This window comes from Corvus kubaryi, unplaced genomic scaffold, assembly GCF_017639235.1.
Source record: "Corvus kubaryi isolate FWS band 111438036 unplaced genomic scaffold, C.kubaryi_AGA036_p1.0 split1-37296, whole genome shotgun sequence".
Classification (NCBI taxonomy): Eukaryota; Metazoa; Chordata; class Aves; order Passeriformes; family Corvidae; genus Corvus; species Corvus kubaryi.
In genome coordinates, this window is record NW_024582075.1 from 17,129,512 (window position 1) to 17,138,765 (window position 9,254).

Consider the following 9,254-nt stretch of genomic DNA (forward strand, 5'->3'; position numbering starts at 1 on the left):
AGAGCAACTGTTAAGAAAGGCAAGTATCAAAACTTGACTTGTGAACCTGTACACAGGAATCCAGTTTGATGAAAGAACCATACTGCACTGGCACACTCTTGTAACTAGTTCTAGAAGACATTCATGCCAGCAAAACAGAAAGCATTGGTCTCAACAGGTTGAAATTTAATGACCTGACAAAAACAAAGACCTTAACTCCAAAAGTTCCAGCGGGTTTAACAGTCCATGAATCTCAGAGTCTCAAAGAGAAAATTAAAAATAACACGAACTCCCAAATATTAATACATGTGTTTTATGCATTACACTATACATGTAATATATAATTAAGTACTCAGCATTTTAATGGCCAGACAAATTTATTTATTCAAATTAAATATATCTTCTTTTAAGTTGACTGAAATTGATGCCATGAAGATTTTTTGCCTTTTCTTTTATACCCCTGTTATACCTTTTTACAGCTTCTGTATTCTCAGTGCTTTTTGCCTACATTCTTGGACTTGTTTGTCAAACTGAGAGATTAAACATTTTAGAAGCTTCATAGCTAGGGATCAGTGTGCCCCAGACCCCAAGGTCCTTTCCAGAACACATTCTATAAACTAAGCTAGACCCATCCAGGGGAAGGCTCCTTGGGGAGGGGGGCTCACTTGAACCTCTCATTGGGGAATCTTTGATAGATATGCTAATTAGTAAAACCTATAATGTTACAACTGATCTTTTGGGGGTTTTCAGCAGGGTGCATTTCAATGTATATAACCTGGACATGTGCACCTAAGGATCCTTAAAATAAATACCAAGGTAAAATCCCTTTTCCCCTCCTAACCATGTATGACTCTTGATTTTAAGACCAGGAAAAGGCATCAAAATTAAAGAGAACATTTAATATAAAACACTCACGTTGCACATTTACTTTTTAAACTGTTGTTCCACGTATATAATCACTGAAGCAGCCAAATAGTTCTTTGCACTAATGTTTTTAATTAAACAAGACACATGGTGCATTTTTATGAAAGAAGAGATGGAATTTAATGAGTCCAATCTAGAATTTGAATTTTAATTAATTACATTATGCCAAAAAGCACAATGGCTATAATTTTCAACTATAGTAATTTTTAACTTACTGCTGGCATACTGCATTTCTAAGATTGAAATGTAACAAAAACATGATACTGTCAAGAAAAACTACAGTTGACATTATTAAATACAGTACTTAGAAAGAAACGTTAGATAACCATATAAATTTATCAAAACACACTGTATTTTTCAAACCGTGCAGTTCATTAAAGATGAAAGCTCAGTTAATTACATGAGCTGAACAGCCTGTTTCTGGTCACAATATCCTTCAAGGATTTAAACCAATCATAGTTCATCATTGTATGGTTATTTTTACACATACTGGAAGAAGAATATATTCCCAGTTTGTTGGAAAATCTCTGGCCACCTACTGTCCTGGCTTCTATTTAGAAATCTGCCAATATTCAGATCTTAGTTGAATTTAAAATTCTGAGTCTAGGCCCTATTCCACTAACAGAAAAAAAACGACTGGCAAACAGGAACAAGTTCACAGCAGAGGCCACCAACACAGATGGACACTGTAGCACAGACCCCATGAGGACAGACTGGGGAGCAGGGTCTATTCCACCTGGAAGAGACTGGGGGAGCCTAACAGCAGTCCCCAGTACCAACATGGAAATCATTCAGAAGATGGAGCCAAGCTCTTGTCCTCCATTCACAGGACAAGAGACAGCAAGAACAAGTTGAAACACAAAATGTTCAGAGAGGATATAAAGAGAAAGTTTGACATCCAGAGGATAGCCCAGCAGTTGATGTGTTGTCTCCATCCTTGGAGATTTTTATGACCTACCTGGATACAGCTTTCATACCTGTTATGACCTCCCTACTGACCCTGCTTTATGCAGAACTTTGGAACAGAAACCAACTGAGGTCCCCTCCTCACTAAATTATTCTGTGGTTCTATACCTACAATACCTCTCTTTAACCGAAAGTTACATTATTTGACTAAATTTAGGCTTTAGTAGAATTGTAACTATAACCTGCAAACAATTTTCTTTAAAACAAGCAATAAAGAAATCTTTTCATCTCTATTAGCTGCCTGTCCACTGAAGATCAGGGATGATATGCTCTTGTTTTCATTCTGTGTGTCTCCTGAGCATGAAAGAGGACCATCACTTTTCCTGGCTTCATGGATATTTAACCCATTAACTACATGATAAAGTGATCAAGGTCACTTCTCCTTAGGCATTCTCAGTCAGAAACACTTCAGCTACACTGCAGCAACTCAAAATAATGAGTTTTTTATCCAAGACATACTAGAGATGTTGGAGAAGGAGCAAAGTAGTTTGACACATTAACACAAAGCACCAAGTGCTCTACATGCTGCTCAAAACTAAAGCTTTTCTGTATTTCCAGAAATGGCTTCAAAAAATCTAACTATAAAGCTGCTCAAAGGCCTTTCACAGAGTTTGGCTGAGCAGTCTACAAGGCTACTGCAAGGACAAGAAACTAGACAGTCAATGCCTTCTAGCATATTATGGCATGCGGTTAACGTGCTGTAATACCAAGTCATGACAAACTTTAAATATCCTTCTATAAAGTGTGACTAAGAAATAGTATTTCACCACCCTGCACAGTCATAACAACTGCAGAACCACATCACAGCTTAACAACTTAAACTACAAAAAGAGACATCATCTATTATCAACCTACTCAAAAATTTTTATCTCAGATTCATGAGTTCAAAAAAATTATGTGTCAAAACTCACCGAACCACCATAAAAATTGACATTTTTGCATTCCAAAGTGAGTTTAAAATTCAGTTTTGTAGGTTGACTGGCAGAATTATTGGTAAGTGCCGTGGTTTAGGAATGGTATTTCCAATTCAGTACTCCCACTAAAAAGAAACCCTAGTTGCTCCCTCCATGTCCCCACTCCGGTGAAAGACACAAAAGGCAGAGATTACAGGTTGAGATAAGAACAATTTACTGGAAACAGCAATGAGATAAGAAAACAGTAACAGCAACAGTATTAATAACAAAAGTGTAAAAACGAGGGTGATTTACATGCAAAATGCTCCCCAAAGGCCACAGGTTCCCTTTGCCCACCACACTTCTTGACCCCAAGCCTCACCCTTCCTTCCCGAAGCGAGAGTGCCCTACTTCTGACAGCACAGATGAAGTGCTTGGTATAGAGCAACAACCTAGACACTTCCACATGGCTCCAGGCTCCACCCCCATGCAGCTATTGCAGAAAAATTAACTCTGTCTTGGCTGAAACCAGGACAGTAAGACAGCAATATCAGCAAGTGGCAGAGCTCTTTGGGAAAAGACCTGAAAAAATACCAAAGCCCAAGAAAACTATGGGACAGCTTAAGGGTGCTGCAGTCTAAAGATACCGTTCTAAACACTGTTAATACACCCGAACCAGTTTGGGTAGCAAAGGCCATGTGAAACCTCCAGTGTCCTGTCCAGTTTACACTGCTGTGGCTTCCAGCTGCTAAAAGATGAAAGAGTTCAGGTACACACCTACGTGTGTTACCACCACACATGCAACTATATTGCAAACACAGCTTCAAATTTATTTGGTTCTGATTGATACTGGTGTGATCTCATTAAACCTCAGCCAAATAAATCCCCTGGTTTATTTATTCTCCACTGTGATGCACATCTATTTCATCACACTGCTTTTAGGTCTGCCAGTGCACAACAATGAAAAGTGAAAATTCCATTTCATTTTTATGTCCACTTTGCACAGTGCCTATACGTTTTACTAAGTCTTGCACTGCCATTATCACAAAGTTAAGTCTAATATGCTTCTCCCCAGCTTCTGCAAGCTTGCTTATGAAATACTCATTGAAATTCAGTACAAGTCCATCATCCTTTCAATGTCCAAAACACGGTTTTGGTGTGCTAGGCTCCAGTTTTAGGGACTAAAAGACCCATAGGAATAGAATAGCCTAATGTTATCCAACTACCTTGAAATCACCTTTAACTGAAGAAACCAGGTTAGGAGAAAAGCAACCAGAAGTACATTTTCACAAGCTCCCTGACAGAGAGCATAGTTACAAAGAATATACCTGAAGACCCAGGTATATGGCAATTAAAAGATAACCATGCACCTATTTACACAGTTGTTAGAGTAGTTCCAAAGTCTGTCTTTTGGGAGCCAGCTGTTGGATTGACACATGCTTTACTGCCCACAGCTGAGGATCTGGGTCTTGAGCAATCCAGTGCCCTCCGATTCCACTAGGAACCCAACATTTCTTTTGTAGCTCAGTCCATCTTCAGGGTTATCCAGGATGTGATTACACAACATCTTCTCTGACATTGCAAGCCAGCTTAAGAAGTTACCCTGTCCATTCCCTTTCCCTCATGCCACTTGTTCCAAATGAGACAAAAAAATTAATTTTAACTTAGGTCACTTGTGATACAGTTTACAGCGCAGCCCTACAAAAAGCTGTTATGTTTACACAACAGAGGGAGCAGCAAATTCCAGTGTTTGTGAGAGGCTAAGGAAAGAAAAGTCTTGAGAACAAAGACAGTTTCAGAGAACAGTTAATACACATCATGAAACTCCACCTTATTTTTAGGTGTCTGTGACTTCATGGTTTGTAATTCCATCTCCATGGTTTATAAACCCTTCTTTTATTAGGAATTAATGTTTGTTTTCCAATTGTCTTTGTCCTCAAATGCTCTTACCTTAGTCTCCCAGTCAAATTTTTACCTAATACATAAGTCAGACACCACCTGCAGCCATACCTCTGATGTGAATCCATGTAACTAATCCCATAATTTCATGTTGAAATTAAAAGGCCTCCCAATCTAAATGCACTTAAGTAACTAAGGCCTCTAAAAACTGATAAACACAGGTACCAAATGTACTGTATATTTATGTATCAAGATTGGATATTTAGAAGGCAAAGGGTTTCTTACTTTAGAAATACCTGACAGTGCTAGAAACCCAAGATGTTGACAGGGTTATGACACACTGAATACTGACGAACATTTTGAAACCCTTGTAGTCAAGCAAGACCAATGGATAACAGAGGTGGAAAATACTCATTTAAAGCATATTAGACCTGTACACTAACACTATTCCTCTAAGATATTATCCACCCACCAAAAAAACCTCAAAATTCTTGCATTGTTTCTTGTGAACAGGATTATGTACAAAAAAAGATCTCAAAAACAGATTTAAACTGATTTGATAGTTACTCTCACTAAATACTACAAAAAAGTAAATCCTTGAGACCAATGAAGTCACATGAACAAGCTTTTTTAAATTTTTAATTATACATGCAAGTAACTTTAATCACAACACTTTAAACATGTCTAATAAATCCATTTATTTAAAACGCCTGTAAAAGACTTTCTTAGGTCCTGAAATCTACTGCAACTGCACAAGCACATAAGCAGAACAATAAAGGTAACACCAGCTAAATCAGCTGCACTAAACTGTTGATAAAAAACTTTACACCACAAACAACACATAGATCGAGAACTGCAGTCAATATCAGGGAAGGTCCCACATGGGGCTGGCATGCACAGCAAGAAACACCACACCATACATATTTATGCAAGCATATAAGCACTTTCAAAGTCCTAGCCTAAAAACAACTATGGTGATAACAGGCTTACATGAAACTTGAGCAGAATCAAAACTGAGAGCTAGCTAAGCAAAAAAAACCGGAAGACAGATAACGTCTGATGTCAACAAACACAAAATATAAACCCCTGAAAGAATAACTCGCAGTTATTCCTACGTGACACTAAATTCTAAGCCAAATGTAAGCAGATAAACAAAACAACCACTCCCAGGATGTGCCGCTCAACAGAATCTCTGCTTAATACAGGCACACACAAGACAAGAAATGAAGTGTTCTGATGAAAAGAGGGAAGGTATTGAAAACATTCTTAATTCACCTGGAATATTGTCTTTCATGACATCACAAAGACCACAGAAAAACAAAATCAGTTCATAGATTTGTATGAGCTATGAACAAATACTGGAGAGTCTAAGGAAAAAGAAAATACACACATACATATAACCCCTGCCACCACCCCTGCAAAAAAAACCTCCACACAAAACCAGAAGAAAACCAAAAAGACAGAAGACAGAAAATCAAAGCATCAAGAGCTAACACCTCCCTTCCTAATAAAAGGAAGTGTACAACCATGATTAAAAGCAATCTACTAACAATAAAAGGAACCATGTAATACTGGTCAGTAGTCATTGTCAAAGACAGATGCAGAGACAATTCATCTCATAAAAGGACAATGCTTCTATTGATTTTAAATCAATAGCTGCCTGTACCAGATTGGAGGGGTTTTTTTCTACAAATCAGATTTAAAGATTCAGCTTTGACTGTGCGACACAGTAACTACATAACCAAAATTAGATGGACAATTGCCTTCTAGGCAAGTCATTCTACATAACACATGAGAGTTATCACTGTCCATGAGAACCAGACCTCTCTGCATCCACTACTGCATAACCCACAGAGCTTGACATTTGAGTGAGGCATCATCCTTTTTCTTTGAGCATCTTACAGGTTGCAACTGACAGTGAGAACGTACCTTGCACTTGTACCTTGAAGCTCTCACTGCACTGAGACGCACAGAACCCATTTAAGTGAAACATACAATGTACTCTCTAGATGAACACAGTATGCAGCAGAGAGCATCTACTTGTATGCAGCAAATAAAACTGGATTACAGTTCCTTCAGCAAAACTACTGTAAAGAAGCTTCTTTGTATATTCACATTTTTGTACTGTTTTTGACATCTGCATAAAGACAGATCTATCTTACAAAATAATTTTGAAAATCTCACATTCGGAAATTCAAGAAAGCTCCTCATTCCCCTTCTGATAAAGAAATTTCATCTGAAACAAGTTAAAGAAACACAAACGTAAGCATGAGCTCAAATGTTGACTCAAATCATGCTAGTGTTACTCATATTAGTCATCTTACTGGGCTCATGCTGAGAACCCCATGGGACATATGAATACATAAAGAACCCACCAAAATCAGTGCACAGCCAGGGTCAGAGGCTTTGAAACAGCAGCTCTATTAAGTCAAACGAAAAAATATAACTGTGTACTGCCTAATGACAGTGATAACATTTGCACGCAAGCCTAGATAAAAAGTAGCGGGTGTGTTACAAGAAAATCGCTAACCTGAAGAAAAAAACCAGGAGCACTAGGATAGGATAATTTGGGTTGAAAGGCACCTCAGGTGGTCATCTCGTTCAGCCTTCCACCCAAAGTTCCAGTTACTTTTCTTAAAAAAGCCACCAGATTTTGGTTGCCTTGTTCCAGTTGGGTTTTTTTAGAACACCACTTTTTTAGAACAAATACTTGGTTTATTATTGCATAGTCAGTTCTGTTAATTGCTTTTTAATTGCAAGTTTTGTAACTTTTGATACTCTTCTATTCATAATTAACACCATTTAATTACTGTTTCTGTTTAATACTAACACATTTCTGAATTTTATTTCCCTTTTAAGGCTCTTTCAAATGAGATCTCAGGTTATTTCTTGTAACTGCAAACATCATCACTTAGCTTTTTGTTTACATAAGGTCATACTTTAAAAATGCCCCAGAGCTGAGATAAAAAGAGACCAGTGGCAAAGCAACAACCTCATTCAGCAACTCCTTTTCTTCTAACTTCAGAAAGATGATGCCACTGCTAGTACAACATGGCAGCAACACTCACTTTAGTATTATTCTGCAGTCATGCATAACTTTACCTCCATATAGTTTGGAAATGGTTATTCTACAGAGATTTCAGCTTTTTATTAGCCTAATCACCACTTTAAACAGCTACAAGTAAAAAGCAGTAGCAGCCTCCTTTCATTTTCCATTCTGCAGCTCCAGTCAGTCTGATTTGACCAACAAGGATGTTGGACCACTTTCTGCATTCCACCTACTTCTTGCTCATTACAACTTCCCCTCCCAGCAGCAAATACTACTTCCCCATGTTGCTGGTGTTGTCACTTACAAAAATGAAATTCTCTGTAGATAGCTCAATTTTAAGGTTTCTCTGGAAAGTGCACCACTGCTTAAAATCCCTGTCATTTCATACAATAATACTGAAGTTGTTTAATTCAAAATTCTAGACTAACACCATGTAAGTAACTCTGGATGCACTCTCATCAAGCACAAGACGGTAGTGGCTACTGTATTCCTACTGAATCCTCAAATTACTGCCAACAACCCTAAAAAGGGAAGAAAAATGGGCATGCCCAAAGAACATCACTGCAGTATTAGCCCTGTATCAGTTATGAAGAAGACTGAGATGCAGGGAAGGGAAGGAAAAAAAGTTAATCCATATAGCTGATCCAAAATACCTTTATTTTAAGTGTGCGCAGAATCTCTCTATAGTCTTCTGTCAATACTAATTTTCCATAAAATAGAAACTTACACTTCTCTCTCACTTAAATTACATATACATTTAACTGGCAATAGAAGAAATGAAGTAGATAATAAATTGGTACGATTTACAGAGCTAAGATGTCAGAAACACTGATCATTAAGCAACTAATGATCAAGTGCAGAATCACACTAAAAACTGTAAATAGCCATTACAATCTTCCCAATTAAGTTTCCTTCAGTCCAGCAACCAAAAGGAATACAGTCAACAATTCTCAGCATAAGACAATTTATGGATAACCAAAGGAAGGTGCTATTTTCTCACCTGTCACTGACTGCAGAAGTGAGAAATTTGAAGACAATGCCACAATCAGGTTCTAATTAGATTTCAGTCGCAAAAAAAAAAAAAATCTGAGGAAGTTTTATCTGATTTTTTTTTCTTTAAAAAAAAGGAAAAAAGAAAATGAAAAATAAATTATCTTGTGAAAATTAATCAAATCCATTAATTCACAACCCACATCTAACAAAACATTTCTCCACGCAGAAGCAAATTCAATAGACACATACAGAGAAAAACCGCAAATGTGGTTCCGTGACTGTTTGCCCTCCTTCTGCGAGGTGATTCTTTTTTTTTTAACGCCACAAATAAGTGTTCGCGAGGAAGTTCTCCCGCAACACACAGCACCTCCACCGAAGAGGCGCGGCAGCCACACTTCCAGCCTCCCCGCCGCCGAGGTCGGCCCCGGCCCGCCCCCCGGGAGCGCTGTTTACGGAGGGGGAGGAAGCCAGCGCGGTTCCCCGCTCACAGCGCCCGGCGGGCAGGGCCGCCCGTCCCCCGAGCGCCCGCCCGCCCCCGCCGGCCAGGGGGG

At 38.5% G+C, this 9,254-nt stretch overlaps 1 protein-coding gene across 3 annotated transcripts in view; it reads right to left on the reverse strand.

The window, feature by feature from the left end:
* Positions 1–8,836, reverse strand: part of JAK2 (Janus kinase 2) — a 95,532-nt gene extending 86,696 nt beyond the window's left edge. For 2 of the 3 annotated variants that reach the window (XM_042053964.1, XM_042053968.1), the window contains exon 1: positions 8,711–8,835. The gene's annotated coding sequence lies outside the window, so the exon portion shown is untranslated. Of the gene's footprint in view, positions 1–8,710 lie in introns of all 3 variants that reach the window. The other variant, XM_042053969.1, reaches the window with a different exon arrangement.
* Between the last annotated feature and the right edge of the window lie 418 nt (positions 8,837–9,254).